Source organism: Rhinatrema bivittatum, chromosome 2 (assembly GCF_901001135.1).
Source record: "Rhinatrema bivittatum chromosome 2, aRhiBiv1.1, whole genome shotgun sequence".
Classification (NCBI taxonomy): Eukaryota; Metazoa; Chordata; class Amphibia; order Gymnophiona; family Rhinatrematidae; genus Rhinatrema; species Rhinatrema bivittatum.
The window spans coordinates 328211059-328228026 of NC_042616.1; the positions used below are offsets into that span (position 1 = coordinate 328211059).

Consider the following 16968-nt stretch of genomic DNA (forward strand, 5'->3'; position numbering starts at 1 on the left):
ACCGACTGGTTGAAAATCTGATAAAATTATTCAGAAAAAAGCACCAGTGCTGAGGTCTTTTTTCCTCTAAAAATAAATAGAAAATATATGAAAGACTATCATTTCATGCAGTCATTAAGTTAAAATATTACCAATGTACACCAGCCATTTTGATTTTTTGTGTTGTGATAAATGACAATGCGGTAAGTCTACAATTTGCCTAACCATGCCCATTTTTTTTTATCATGGGCGCTATTACTCCATATTTATATATTTACTTATTTATTTATTTAATTTGTTTATTTAGTTATTTTATATGCTGTCATTCCAAGTAAAAATCATAACGGTTTACAAAAGTAACAATCATACTTTAGGTCAATACATACTTTGGTATAACAGAAACTTTGGAATAACACATATTTATAGCATTTTGATGAATCTAGGGGTTTATTAGATATCTGGAGTGACTGTCAAATGTCAAAGCAGAGAGAAACTTATCAACAGGGAGAAGTGAGAGGATAATGATATTCACTTTAGCAATATTGAGTGATAGTCTATTGTGACACAGCCAACTGTGTATGGCAGAAAAACAGAGAGATGTGAATTTAATAGTTAAGGCCCAGAATGACTTTATGGGAAAAAATAATTTTATATTGTCTGCATAAAGTTTGAAGAAGACCCCAAACCTGGCCTGAAGGTGGCAAAGTGGTATAAAATATATATTGAAGAGAGCCGCTGGCAAGTTTTAGGGACATCAGGAGGAAGAAACTGGTACGTTATTAGAATTCCAGTCTTAGCAATATTCAGGGCCAGCTTATTGGCAGTAAACTATGCCTTAATTGACTGCAAACAAAAAGATAAACTGGTAAATCCTTCATCATAGGTGGTGGAGCATAATGCAGATATGAAAAACTGGATATTGTCTGCATAACGACAGTATCCAATGTCTGGATTTGCCAGCAGTAAATTTACAAAGAGGTGAAATGTAAATGCTGAAGAGCAGAGCAGAAAGGGCAACGTACTCGGGATGAAATTCTTCTCCATAGACTGATCCCAGTGCTATAAGAAGGTATTTTAGTGCCAGGGGCAGATATTCAGATTTGTGCCAGACCCCTCCCCCATAAGTAATCTCATTCTAGCTGTCTGCCCTCTCCCTCCCAGTGCTCCAATCACAGCCAACTTCCCTCCCACCTCCCACTGCCCAGCAACCTCCCCCTTTCTTCCTAACATCTCCCCTCTCTTCCTTCCTTTCTCCCATACCAGCAGCTCCTCTCTCACTCTCTATCCCCACACAGTATCTCCCCTCTTCTCTCTCACCTTCTACCTTTACCCAGATCTTCCTTCCCCTGTGGCATTGGTAAATCCAGGATTCTGGCCCTGCACAGAAGCAGCCACTAAGAAAAATTCAGCACTGGGCCTCATCCCTCACACAGGTTTCCGAGATAACAGGAATTCCAAGTAGAGAGTGGAGTGGGGATACTGTAGGGTCTAAGAGCCTTGTGCTTAGTTTCTTAGTTAGCGCTGCTGCACAGCTTACACTCCTTCAGCAGGAGGAATTCACAGCACTGCCTGCTCTCCTCCTGCCCAGTCAACAATCTTCTGGCTGGGGCAGGGGCAGGGAAAGGAGTTGATTGTGCTGCCTGTTCTCCTGAATGAACACTGCCTCTCTCACCCTCCCTTTTGGGTCGGCTTCATCCTCCTTACCACCCTGTTTAATGCTGTCACCCTCTTAAGGAACCTGCTGAATCCTAAAAAATATCAACTTCCTGTTTATTTTATCTGTTAATATTTCCTTTTATAGTCCTTTCACTAGGTCTTCCTTCTTTTTTTACTGTGATACATCTTATTAAAATGCACTTTTTTTTTTATTGTAGTCATGCCTCTACTTATCACATTTCAAAAATGTGAAAAGAGCTATTTAATTGGTTGTAGACATCTAACTTTCTATTTTTCTGTATGTCCATCACAAATGCAGTCCAGATCGTAGGAATTATACTGAACTTACCATGTTTGCATGAGTTTCCAGTGAGCTCTAGAAATTTTTTGTACCAAGAGTGGTAGACATAGAACAAGTGCTCTCTTAAGGGTATCCATCTTTTTTCTGGTATTCTCAGCCTTTAGCAAGGAGATGCTGCTGCTAGGGTAGCCACAATATCCCATAGACCCAAGGGTCAGAAGACTGGCAATTGTTGACATCAAAATGGCAGAGTCTGTGTATTCCGTGATGTCACACTGAGCAGGCAGGCCTGGCACTGTTCTGATGATGGCTAAACTTGGGAAATGAGCTTTCCAGGGTTGCCACATCCTCAATCAACCAGCCATACAACCTTCTTCCCCCCCCCCCATATACCCAACATTCAGAAGATTAGTAATGTTAATGTCACAATAGACCTTCCACTGCCCAAGAAGCATACTTTAATAAACCCTTGAGTTTATCAATCATACTTGTGTAGAGACTCCCTAGGTCTCCACTACATATTTTGTCTCTTGTTCAGGCTCTGTTAGTTCTTAGGAGTAGGAGAGGATGGACCATCCTTGACTAGCCCCTCCTTTGAGGCTGCTGGGTTGGTAAACCCAGACTATATAAATAAGGTCAAGCAGAGTGAGAAATCCATGTGAGACTTTTCAAGTTCGTTTTGAAGGAGGAATGTGCATTTTGGATCTAGTCTCCAAAATTAGGCCCCACAGCCTTATACCAGAGAGAGGGGAAAGGGGCAGATTTCTGTCCAGTACCCAACCAGTCTGATAGGGTTTGTTTCAGTTTTCTGAGAGCAGGGTTTTTTGGGGGTTTTTTAAGAAAATTTTTGATTTTGTGAAGAGATTTGTGGATCCTGGTTCTGCTGCTGTGAGGATTTTTCCCCATTCCTAGAGATGGTTAGGGAAAAGAAGATTATGTGGTTCCTATCCTACAACACAGGAAGGGATAGTAGTTTTATGGCCACAAAAGAGATGTGTGCATTTTGCAAAGAGAATTGTTGTTCCTTCTTGTTGGGAGGAATTTTTACCACCATTCCTGACCAGGAAAAGGAGCTGAGGAGTACTTTTCTTTTGTTGTTGTTGTGGGACATTCTACCAGAGAGATCCCAGGGAAAATCAGAGAAGGGACAAAAGACCTAGTACCCCCACTAGGAGCCTGGCTTCCACCACCTGGAAGGAAAAGATTTTTCCTAGAAACTGCCAAACTGAGGGGCACTCACATGGGGAAGAAGGACTGACACTGTTATCACATCTGAATTTGGTTCACAAAGATTAAATGTGAAGATTTCAGTGATTGACTTTTGAAGATTTGTTTACAGTAAGGTTTTATGTGGAACAACCCATCTGAATGTCCTGTGAGTCATTGGTACTGGGGCAGAAACTGTTAGAAGAATTCATCAAACAGTGAGTACGCCCAAACAGAAAGAGAAAAATGTTCTTCCTATAGGCCTTGGAGGTTCAGCCTCCCCACCATTCAAAGAATCCACACCATGGGGTTAAGAGGACTGCTGACTGTGAACTGGTACTTAGGCCTAGGACTGAGTGTGACCCCTGCACCCAATCTGACTTTCATATCAGGGGGCAACACTATTAAAAAAAAAACAAAACACCTTTCCCAAACCACTATATTGTTCATATTATTTTCAAGCTTTATCAGTCTGATGTCTTCATGGGGTCCAGAAAAGGAATAGCGCTGCAGTCTCCAATGTGCTTAGCTTCATATTGGTGGGAGGAGGTTTCAGGAAAATAAAAACAATAATATCTCATTAAGAAAGAAATTTTAAAAGCTGAAAATAAAAGGTGGATATAAATGGCTTTGTTTTATTGCTAAATGAATTATATTAGATATTTTTTTGCTAGTAGTTCTTTTGCATTAATCAAAGGCTGCCTGTGTTTCAGTCATTCCCTGTTTGGGGGGTTTATTTAAAATTTTTTCTCTAACATTTGCATTTTCACCCACATCGAACTTCTCAGGCTCATGGGGAACCTGCAGCAGAATGCACGTGGGGGACAAGCAGAATACAGGAACACATGGAGACTGGATGCTGAGAAACCTTCTCTTTCTCTGCTTTGCAGTGCTGGATAGCAAGCATGGTTTAAGAAACATGGAAAAGAGAGAACTTTAAATGGGGCATACTGGAGCAAAGAATTTGGGATGGAATGGGGAATAGCCCAGACCATCGACAGTTTATGTCCCTCAGACACCCCAGTGCCTGGAGGTGTTGCTGTATAACCTTGTATGTATGTATATTTATTTATTTATTTATTTATTTATTAATAATTTTTGTATACCGACATTCTTGATAAAAATGTCAAATCATATCGGTTTCTATTGAAACAGAACAGTCGCAGCTATGGCGTTACATTGAAACAAGTCGACAAATCATTAAATAACAGGTGAATATAGAAAATAATAATTGTAACTAAGCAATTGTAACTAAAACAGGTGAATATAGAAAAAAATAATTATAGATAAGCAGTTATAAATAAAACCATTATAGTTAAAATTTGATTATAAACAAACAGGTCGTCAAAAACGAATGACAAATATAATGGGGCAGCAAAAACAGTGGAAAACAAGCGATACATAAAGAAAGGCGACTGATATATATTGCTGTGCGTAAGCGGAATAGAATGGGCGTGGTGGGGCCCAGGGGAATCGGGTGGCCATGAGGAAGGAGAGGGTTGAGAAGCTCCGGCTGAAAGGTGGATAGAGAAGATCTGGTTGAAGGATGGGGGAAAGGAAGAGCGAGGAGGATGGGGGAAAAGGAAGAGCGAGGAGGGGGAGGGATGAGTGGTATGAGTGTATAGGGTCCTAGTGGGATCACTATTTTTTATTTATTTATTTATTTAAAATTCTTATATACCGGCATTCATGATACAATCACATCATGCCGGTTTACATAGAACAGGGGTGTACAAAGAACAAATGAGTAACCTATTAGTGAGGAGGAAGCAGTTACAAATAACAAGGTACTAGAACTGGGAGTAGAGAAGAAAGGGAGAGGATAACATTAGATAAAGATATTTACATTAAATTAACATTTTTACAATGGGAGGTAGTTCAACAGGCTGCAAGGGTTAATCAGTGTCCGGGAATGCTTTTTTTGAACAGCCAGGTCTTAAGTCTTTTCCTGAAGATTGGGAGGCTGGGTTCTTGTCTGAGGTCTGGTGGGATGGAGTTCCATAAAAGGGGGCCGGCTGTTGAGAAGGCCCGATCTCTTAGAGTGATGTGTTTAGTAGTTTTGGCTGGGGGTACTTGGAGGTATGGCCATGCAGAATGGCCGTGCAGTTAGAGGAGGAGAGAGAAATGCACCATCCCTGTTACAGCACCCCTATGTAAAGTTGCTGCCATGAGCTTATCCTCCTGGTATAAAAACAGCAGAGGCATGCAGTAACATTTATAACAGGGGAGTCAATCTTGCTCCCTCAGGCCCCGCTCCCTTTCCATCCTGCCCCAGTCCAGGTCACCAGTAATCTCACTCCCTCAGTGCCCTCTCCCCTCCCATATCCGTTGCCTGTACTCCCTTCCCAGTCTCTAGCAGTCTTGCTCTCTCAGACCCTCTCTCCAAGACACAATAGACACATGTAACCCATATGGCATTAGGCCTGCTGTAGCATGTAATGGGTGTGGGCTTGGCCCTCAGAAAACCTGAATAAACAATTACAATATAGTAAATCTCTCATACCAAAAACAGTACTAACTGTCAGCATTCAAACAGTAGCAACCCTACCTATGAAAAGGCAACACTGCAAATATTACATCAGGCTCTAAATTACCAATACATTTCCTATTTTGAAAACAAAACAAACCAGGCTGCCTAAAATACCTGTAAAATAAAAAATACATGTACCCAAAAATATTGTACAAAAGCTTTTAAATCTACATAGGTTTTATCTTCAGATGTCAGATCGCAGACATTCACATTTATGGACGATTCCAATATGTTTCAATAACTCATGTACAATATTTGTGGATAATACTTACATAGATCCAATAAAAACTAATCACATCCTGCCAAGAATATAGTTTACCCGAAGAGACAAATTTGCCATATCAAAACAACACTAACTCCCAGGACTCAAACAGCAACAACCCTACCCAGGAAAGAGCAGCATTGCAAATATTATATCAAGCCCTGGAAAAACAATGCAACTCCTATTGAAAACAGAACAAGACGGACAGCTATAGACACAGAAACTATACATTAGCAGAATCCTTCACCTCAGTCACTCATATAGAACACAGACAGACCCTTACCAAAGACAAAATAAGAGACCAATAAAAAAAGATATAAAACATCAATAATAAAAGTAAAACCATACTAATAAAAAGAACAAATATTTCAAAACAGCTGGGATGTTTTGATTTCCAGCCACTAAGATTGTTATGGATTGAGGGAGGAGGGCTGCACAAACTTTATCCTCTCGCTCACCCCCTCACACACAAACACTCACACATAGGGTCTCCTCCATACACACAAACTCATACACACACACACACACCAACTGCCTTTCTCTCTCTCTCACTTACACACATAAACACACACACACATACAGAGCCAGGCTCTCATCCACCCACTCACACCTCACACCCACATGCACAGGTAGTCATACACACACAGGCTCCCACTAACACACCTACCCATCACCTCTCACTCATCCACCCACACATGTACACACAGGCTTTGCCCACCCACTCAGTTACACACCCACACACATACAGCTCTCACTCACTTACACACAGCCTCACACCACATACACATACACACATAGGCAGTTACTAACCCATACCCACAGGTAGTCATACACACAAAGGCTCTCACCAACACTTCCACTCACTGCTTCTCACCCACCACCCAGCCACACACCTCCACACCCATATGCACACAGCTTCTCACATATACACACACGCACACAGCCTCTCACCCCCACCCGTACATACCAGCTTCTTACCCTCTCACATACACACAGGGCTTGGGCCTCTTCTTCAGCTGCCAGCAGGATGGGGTCTGCTGGGTCATACCTCTCTCTTCAGCTGCCAGTGGGACAAGGTCCACTGGTACCCACCCCATCTTCCCTCTCTTACAGGCCGCCAAAGAATGGGCTCCACAGTGACTTGACAATCCTCTCTTGTTCTTCATCCGCCAATGGGATGAGGTTCGGCAGCCACCGGGTCCTCTCTCTCTCTTCGAATGCATTGAAGGGTGGGCAGCAGCAGGAGCTGCATTTATCTAAATGTCATCTCCTGCTACTGAGGGGCCAATCTTGCAGTAAGAGCTGGGGGCTGGGCTCCATAGCATCAGGAGATGATGTTCATTTAAACATGTCTCCTGCTGCCATGTGAGGAAGCGCGTTGCTACTGATTGGATTGGCAGGGGATTCGGCACTTGCCACTCCCTAGCAATGCATATGAGCTGGGGATTCATTGAATCCCTTGAAGGCCCTGACTGCATGCCATGGAAAAATAGGTGTCTCCTAGTGGACTGTGTGGATTTTGAGTTGGCTTTTGAGAAAGAAGCAGCTTCTAAGTTCTGTTTCTGTTGATTTGTAAAAGAAAGGCCCTGAGCTTTAGGGTAAGGAGCCCTAGAAGATGTAAGGATGTTTTTAATCCTAAACTCACACCCATTGAATAATAGATTTATGCCTAAGTGATTTTTGAGTGTCATTTCTGAGAATCTGATTTTGGGAGGAAGTTTTCAGTCACCCTTCCTCCCCAACCAGAGCAGAAAGGAGCCGTTTGTTCAGCTGTGATTTCCCTAATGCAGAGGATTGAATTGCTCAACCAGCAAAGGAAGGAGAAGAAGTGGATACCCAACTGGTTCCAAAGTCTGGGAGGAAAGAGAAGCGAGTCATCCACTAGGTGCTTGTCATCAGCTAATTGTGGTCACGGTGCCCATCTGGTATCAGAGGAAAGTAGAGAGGTGACAGTGAGAATTCCAAGAGGAGCTGTGGATCCCAGGTATTTTAAGGGGGCCTTTAAGGGAAAAGAATAACCCAAGTCCAAGGTACCCAAAGAAGATTCATGTTTAGTTCAAAAATAAAGAAGGGACCCTAAGGAATGGACCAAAGGATCAAAGGATCACAGTTTTATCAGTACACAAATGTTTAGTCTAAGAAAGAAAGGTGGAAAATGCCATTTTTTTACGTTTGAGTGATCTCCTCAGTAAAGTTTTGTTGGAACACCAGTAGTGTGTTGAGCCTCATCATTGGCATTTAGTAATGGACAGTTAACTAACACCTAAGACCCGGGACACGATCATCCTACTCCTTCAACCCTACCCTCCTTCCCCTTCGCTCCCTGGATGGAGGATCCTGCACCAAAGAATAGAGATTGAAGATGCTGTGGAACCATAGTTTTACCTCCAGTTTTAAAAGTGTCCCCTGTGTCTCAGTGGGGATGTTGTGAATGGGAATCAGTCCTACATGTCTCAGATCAGGCATACCTTATGACCTGTCACAACACACTGGTGAAGTGACTGTTATCTATCATTTGGTTTTGGGAAGAGTTTTTGATGGGGAGGGAAACTCAAGAGTTCTCACTTAAACTCCTATTCCCCCCCACCCCCCCCCAAAAAAAAAAATAACAAAGACATATTATCCACCATGTCATCATTTAAAGCTCTCAAGATATTGTGAGGAAAGCACATCTTATTATTAATAGAATAAGGCCTGGGGGGGGGGGGGGGGCTGAATGTCTAAGGGATAATTATTCCCTTTTTTGATGAATTATTTTATATGCTATTGCATTTGATATGCTATTGTATTTGATGTTTTTGATGTGTATGATGCTATGTTTGATGTATACTGTGTATTTTGAAATGTTGTAAGGCACCCTGAGTTCTTTGTTGGAGTAGCGGACATATAAACCAAAGTGTAATATAATGTAATGGCTGCATTATACCTATTAAAAATAAAGCAAATGTTATTAGAGAGGCCAAGTTTTCTTTGTCAACTGCAAGGGTACTGTCATCTTCTTGTAGAGAGAAGAGAATCCACTTCTGATACTGAGATCCTCCTTTCTTTTTATGTTTATTTTATCTCCTTCTCTTCCTTCCATTTTTTCTCTTAGTTTTTCTTCTCTATTATTCTCTATGTTATCTTTGTGGCTCTATAGTCTATAGTATTCCAACTTGCTTCTGCAGCACTATGGAAACTAGATGGCATGATAATGCTATTATTCACTTCTGGGTTCTGTGACACTTGGGAGGTTAAAAGGTTGTGCTATGTGTTATACTGTGGAAATTTCCAGAGTCATTGGTCAAGTGAAGTGCATGAAGGAGTGTGTCAGTTTATGGATGGCAGTGTGACTCAATACTATAGGGGAAGGTATTAGAGTAGTATAAAAGGACGTGTTCCTTAGGTAGAGGGAGCTGGTCATTGAGGAAGGGGTCTCAGGGAAGGAGTTCCTGGTGGATCCAAGCCAAAGACAAAGGAACATGCGCTACAGCCAGTGGTGCTACAATTTCCTGAGGTGGTTATCTGAGAGCTGAGTGGGGTTTGGGGTGCCTCCACAAGCACTCAGGGAGTCGAGAATCAGGAGAGGAGGTGGAAGAAGGAGACTGATGCCAGAGGCAACTGAAGTAAAAGTGAGAAGCTGTGTGGAGTTCTACAGGACCCAAGGGAGCAAGGTGCCTGGGAGAAATTCCAAATTTTGGCTAAAGAACTGCATCCTCCTACTGAAAGGGGTGAGATGCTGGGGGGGCAGAGTAGTGGGCTATATGAGGATTAGGCTGAGAAAGAGGCTTACTGAAGAGACACAGGTGTGGAAGATTTAAGATAAAGAAGTCCTGAGAAAAGAAATTGAGAAAGATATTGTGTATTAAACCTGGGTTCCCAGAGGGTCTGCAGAATAAAGAGCAAGAGTAATAGAGCAATGTGTGGGAAGTAGAAGAGAGTGGACTGTGATATTTTGTGATTTGACCAGTATGACCAGTGAATTCATTATGGAAACAAACTGGGATTTGAACGTGATGTTTTTCCTACTAAGTTTTGTTTTTTTTTCTAAATAATCTATTTTTTGGAATACAATGCTAGTCTGGACAATGGATTTTTTGTAGCTGTGTCCTCAGTCCAGTTTGGGCCATGAAGGTGGTCCTGCCCCCCAGTCCATGGTGCCTGAAGATTTTGAGAGTTTCCTCACACTGGTAGAGCCACTCCAGTGCTCCCCAGGGCTGGGAAGGTGTCCCCCGAGGAAGGTGGGGTTAAACTTCTGAGAAAGACAACTGGAAGACGGCTGAAGTGAAATTCCAACACTTGTCTCCAGTCGTATTGCTGGATGAAACTCATTTCAAACTTTGATCAAGCCTGGTCAGTTTCTCTCTCCCTGCAATCCCGTTGTATCTGACCTGCCCTGCGACCCCACAGGTTCCTTCAACCTAGGCACTAGTCATGCATTGCAGACCCGCTGGGGTCCTTCATAGGTGCTAAAACTATCAAAAATGTCTTTTTCTTTGAGAGGTCATAATTCATGCAACTATTTGATTTATTTGATTTACATTCTGCTTTTCAGGAATTTCAGATACCGTAGGTATTTCACTATCCCCAGAAGGGTGTGTTCCAGGCTCCGAATGGATCATCAATGCCACTTTTGCAATTAAGGAGGGGTCTGGGGGTGGGCTAGAATGAGAGTTGGGGTTCCATTAGTTTGCCAGGGATGTTTTTAAGTGTAAGAAGAGGTCTGGGAGGTGGGAGTGCGGTGGTCTACTGGACAACTAGGGCAATTTTGCTCTTCATTGGGGGGTCCAGGGGGTGGGGGTGGGGTTTCCAGTCACCCAGTCTCCAGGGGCCAGGTTTTTTTGAGTGAAGGGTTGGGGCTTTCATCATTCTTTAAAACAGTTTTTATTAATTTATTAATTTATTTATTTACATTCTTTTAATATACCGATGCTCAAGACCAGGTCCTATCGTACCGGTTTCCAATAATCTTTACAACTATGGGCCATCAGCAAGGGCAGTGAGGGGGTGGGGGACAGTGACGTTTGTGCAGAGCCACAGGATTTTCACTTCTTGCAGAACGTGCTTACTTGGAGCCGAGAAGCCTCTTTAAGACAGGGCCCCGCATGCATTTGGGATGTGCGTTAACATCCCGATGCACCCAGGGGAATTTAGCTACAGCTCTTGAGTTATAGCTAATTTCAATTCAAATAATGCAGCTTGCGAATTCCTCGGCAAGTGGCATCATTTGATCAGCATAGTTTAAGAGATTAATGAGCTCATTAGCATTCATCTGCATGCTACTGAGTCACTTTAATACATGCGGTGTTGGGGATAATTTACCATGAGATATTTGAAATATGTCATGCTATCCCCTGTGATAAATGACCTATCATGGCTTAGTGAGTGAGCCCCCAAATTTGTATCTGAGGCAATAGAGGGTGAAGTGACTTGCCCAAGGTTAAAAGGAGCAGCAGTGGGATTTGAACGATGGCTTTCCGTGTTCACAACCCACTGCTCTAACCAATAGGCTACTCCTCCATTCTATTGCGCAGTGTTAAGTTATCTGCATATATTCTCATTAATAAAAAATACAAAGCTAACTCAGACTATAGAATGATCAAGTGCAGGGGCAATACCAAAAGTTTTTTTTACACAATAATATATGTTTATCCAGGTAACAACGCATTTTGAAAATTGCCCATCCACCTATATGTGGGAAATAGCATGTGGACAGTTTCACAGTCCGCATACTAGTACCCACATGAAAAAAAAAAGGGACAGGGGGGACAGGCTGAAGGAGTCAAAGTAGGAGTGAAGATTGCGTTTTCTAATTTCTGCATGTACTTTACAATGCACACGTTGCTTCTGCTCCCAAGCAGATGGCAAAGTATGCAAGCACCACTTTCTGTGCGATGGACGTACTTTCAAAAAGGAAACTCCAGGGAGAAGGACAGCTTTACACACTAGAAGTGCATTCCTCTGACAGCAAGGAGGCGAGAACCTCGCTTTACCTTCAGATTCAGTAGTCCAACCCTAATGTAAACTTTGCAAACATTCTTTCTCTTCTTGCAGTAAGGCATAGATAGTAAATATACATTAAGCATTTGCCCTTTCAGTCCTGTCGAAGTTTAGAAGAGCCAAAGCTGAACTGTCTGTGGGGTTCTTTTTCCATGTGGTTACATTACTGAGGTCTTTCTCTCCACCTCTGCCAAGATATAAATCATGTTCCTTCTTGATGTCAAGGAGAATATAGCAGTACATTAATCACAAACCACTTTAAAAGGCGAAGAAGAAAAAAAGATCAACATTGCAATGAAAGGGAAATTGAACGATCTGGTGTTCAATTTCATAGGGACCCATCTTTTCGGTGTCTGCTCTCCATTTTCACTTCTATCATTTTGACTCTAAAATATTTCAGAAGGCATTTGTATATATTCACCAAATCCACTTCAGACGCATCCCTAGATTCCATTCCCCCAGCTCTCATTGTAACTCACAGCATCAAGGAAGTACATGTTGCAAGTGATGGGGATTCTCAGGCCCCCATGCGGTGTTTTGTTACTAGTTCTGCCCACCAGAGTGTTTTTGCTCTCCCTCAAGAAAGGAAAGAAAATCTTCTTACATGAGGTTCTCAGACCATAAACTAAGTTCTTCATTCAATGAAGACATTCTCCTATTGCACACGGGATGGTTCTGACCACATAGAGTGCATGATTTTGTAGGCTGCCCCCTCTAAAGAAATGAAAGCTACAAGCCCACGTATGCAAAGAAGCAAATCCAAGACTCACTCAGTCCATCCTTGATGACCTGGACTTAGCAGCTAGCCCAAATAGAAGGGTGACTACCTAGCTTCCTAATCATATGGAACAGATCAGTCAATCTTGCTTTTCCCAATTCTAGTTTCCAGGTGTTGCACAATGAGAACCTCCCCGCTCCTAAAATATGTTTTGAAGTAATCGTTGAATAAAACAGGACTGAGCCCCTTTTGTCATGATCTGGATAAAAGTGACCACATTATTTACAACACAGACAGATGATGTTAAAATTCTATGCAATCACTATGCATCATTTACTAAGAAGGAGGAGCACAGTCACTTCAGTGCAGCTGTCTCTTTCCCCCTTCTCCGGTCTGATCCAGAACTCAGACTGCTCTGTCACATAGGAAAGACTCTACCCATTCCCTAACTCTTGCTAAGGTATAAGTAGGGGTGGATTGGCCTATCGAGGCATCGGCATCCCCTGATGGGCCGGTTGGGCCAATCACATGGTTCGTGGTGGACGCGGTGGCCCCATGCTTGTGGAGTTGCTACAACCAACAGCAGCCCTGCAGCAGCATTTCTCGCAGAGCAGAAACCTCCCCCAAGACATTCTGCTCACTTCTGTTTCTTTATTTTACCCACAGCGGCAGTCATGGATTCAGCTTCGCTCCAGTCTCTCTTCACCCTTCCCCCATCATCATCATCATGGCAGCAGGAAACTTATTCAGAGGTGGAGGGGGAGAAGAGTGTGAGAGAGACCATGTGTGAGTGAGCATATCTGTGATCATCTGTGAGCGAACATGTATGTGAGAATGCGAGAGAGCGTGTGTGTGTGAGAGAGCATGTCTGTGAACATGAGAGTGTGTGTGAATGTTTGTATGAGTGTGAGAGAACATATATGGGTGTGTGTTTGTGAGCGTAAGACAGTCAGTGAGCATATATGTATCATTTGTGGGGGCACAACCGATTGCATGGATTGAAGGGGAGCTGCAACTTTATTTGCTTACCCCTGGTGTAGTGTGTGCTCTACTACGTAGTTATTTAGGGAAAATGTGAAATTTATGCTGGAGATTTTCAGTCTCTTTTCTGCCAGACTTCTGGACTCTCAAGATCATCCTGGCTAACTTTTCAGAGCTGTTCAAACACACGTTACATGGATGGGTACACAGGAGAGTCAAACAGATATCCCGTTGACTGATTTTGAAAAAGTTCCCTGGGTTTATATTTTCCTGAAATCCACCCCTGGGCACAAGTAAGGGTAAGGGCTGATGGTAAACCTAATCTGTGTTGAATGGACATTGCAGCACTCTCATTCTGCCTTGGGTTTCTAGGTAGTTCTATTTTTTTCATGAGAGGCAGATCCAGTCCTAGCTTTATTCCATTGCCTGCAGGGACTTGCAGTTCTGATTTTCATACTGATTTCTCTGGGAAAAGCAGGCCTGTAAGTCCATATATACATAGGCCAATGCAGTAGCAGGTGTTCAGTTCAGCGCGCCACTAAATGTGTGGGTGGAGACATGTTACGGACATGCTAGACTTACACCCAATGCAATACTGGGATCAGCGCATTCAAAACGTGCATCCAAATCAGTGAGTAGCTAATAGCGCTCATCACATTTAAATTCCATGTAGATGAGGCTATTAGCTATTATCCCGTGATACCAAAAATTGCTGCGTATCCAAGGCACTCATTTTAACACGGCAAATTTTACATCTGCCCAGGAGCTAGCATTAAAGCATGCCACACTCAAGGGCTCACCGAAAAAAAAAATCCGGCTTTCTGTGCTTCCTCATAGGGGCAACCACAGAAAGCAGCATCCCCAAGGTCTGGCCCAATTAGAACCCCTGAAGGCAGTAAATGAAGGAGTGAATAAATTAAAATTAAGTGCTAGACACTTAATATTGATTTAGTCACTCCTTCAGTTACTGTTGATTGGTCCATTCACTGTCACATGTCAGTGAAAGGACCAATCTCCTTTCAGAAGGCTGTTCTGAAAGAGGATTGGTCCTTTCACTGACAAATGTCAGTAAAAAAGACCAATTGGGAACAGCCCTGCTGGGAGTGGGGAGGGAGCACTGGCCAGGCTGCTGTGGGCGCACAACCACAACTCCTGCGCACCCAGGGGTAGATTTTATAATTTAGCGCGAACGTGTACTTTTGTTCGCGCACCAGGCGCGAACAAGAGTACGCGGGATTTCAATAGATACGCGCGTAGCGGCACGTATCCATTAAAATCCGGGATCGGCGCGCACAAGGCTGCCAATTTTGGGCAGCCTGCGCGCGCCGAGCCGCGCAGCCTGCCTCCGTTCCCTCCGAGGCCGCTCCGAAATCGGAGCGACCTTGGAGGGAACTTTCTTTCACCCTCCCCTCCCCCTCCCTTCCCCTACCTAACCCACCCCCCTGGCCCTATCTAAACCCCCCCCCCCCTACCTTTATCGCCGGATTTACGCCTGCCGGAGGCAGATGTAAATCTGCGCGCGCCAGCGGGCTGCTGGCATGCCATCACCCGACCCGGGGGCTGTTCCGGAGGGCGCGGCCATGCCCCCGGGCCGAAACCACGCCCGCGGCGCCACCCCCGAAACATCGCGTCGCCCGCGCCACGCCCCCGAAACGCCGCGTCACTACTGCCACGCCCCCGCCACGCCCCACGGCACGCCTCTCCATGCAAGCCCCGGGACTTATGCGCGTTCCATGGCTTGCGCACGCCGCCGAGCCTATGCAAAATAGGCTCGGCGCGCACAGGGGGGGGTTTGGGGTAGGTTTTCGTGGGGTACGCGCATTTCCTATGCGCGTACCCTTTGAAAATCTACCCCCCAATGTAGAGTGCTAGGGATGCACAGATTACCTATAGTGTGTCCCTTTTTGCATAGCAGCTCATTTGCCTATTGCATCGAGCGCCCAGGAGAGGTGGGTGTGCGCACATTCAAAAAATTTGCGCCCAATTTGGACACACGTTTTTGCACAATGATATTGCATCAGCCTGACAGTGGGGTTAAAACCAGGACTGAATCAACCTACCTTGAAAAAAAAATGGCAACCTTAATTCAGCACCAACTGGTTAATGCAGTGTCTGCAGAGCAAAAGCAAATTTTAGTGCCTCAGGGAAAAGTTCACAAGACAGAACTTAATCTACAATCAGCATTGTATTGTAAACTGATCAGTATGGCTTTTTTTTTTCAAATCTGCCTTCAAAAACTACCTTTGTTCCTATTAATTGCCAAAGTGCTAATGAACAAGAAATCCTGGAAATTCAGCACAGTTTGCAAAACTTCCTATACACACGTAAACATCCTGCGATTACAGCCTACTTCGTTTTGGGCCTCTGTGTTGCGAAATTGTAAGGTGTACAAAATGTTATGCAAATAAGGAAATCTGTAGAGGATCGAGTCAAATATCCCACCAGCCAACCCAAGTCACATGCTTGCATCTTGGGAAGACAATAGCAGAAGGCTCTAGGCCAGATATCTCAAGATACAGGTCCTCGTATGCCATTTAGGTCCTTTTGCAGTATAGAAACCATAGCCCTGAGGTGAAATTATCTGCAGTACTAGAGAACCTGTAATCAAAGGTTTCTCTTAATAAAAATAAATTAAACAAATGAAATATATGCACAAATGACCACAAATTTGAGTTTATTAATTTAAATGACAAATTTAACAATGAAGAGCAGGTACAAAAAGATACCATTTGTCTCCAGCAGACACTCTGTCAACAGGGCCGGCGGAAGCACTAGGCGAGCTAGGCCAGTGCCTAGGGCGCCAACAGTTAGGGGGCACTGCCACCGCTTCAGGCAGCAGAATTTTGAAAGGGCAAAAAGTGCCCCTTCAAAATTCTGCACCTCCCCCTCGTCGTGCCACCTTCCCGACGCCCTCCTAATAGTCCAGCGGAGGGCCTGGGAGCGATGTGCTGCTCCCAGGGCCTCGGCTGCCACTAACCAAAATGGCACCGGTGGCCTTTAGCCCCTACCATGAGACAGGGGCCAACTAATGGCACCAGTAGCCCCTGTCACATGGTAGGGGCTGAAGGGCACCAGCGCCATTTTAATTACTGGCAGCCGATGGCCCAGGAGTGGCAGATCACTCCCGGGCCCCCCGCTGGACCACCAGGTGATTTTATGAGTTTTGTGGGGGTTTGGGAGGGTACGGGAGTGAGGGAGTGGCAGCATGTGGTCCTCGCCCCTAGAGTCGGGGCTGCGACCGGGGGCGGGGCTGGGGGTGGCACGACGGGGGAGGGGGGGGGGGGCGGCGCAAGGCTGAAGGTGCCTAGGGCGCCCAATCCCCTTGCACTGGCCCTGTCTGTCAACCAAGTGACGTC

General features: G+C 44.2%; 1 protein-coding gene across 2 annotated transcripts in view; it reads right to left on the reverse strand.

The window, feature by feature from the left end:
* BMPER (BMP binding endothelial regulator) overlaps positions 1–16968 on the reverse strand; it is a 642704-nt gene that overhangs the window by 213789 nt on the left and 411947 nt on the right. The gene's annotated exons all lie outside the window — the stretch shown is intronic.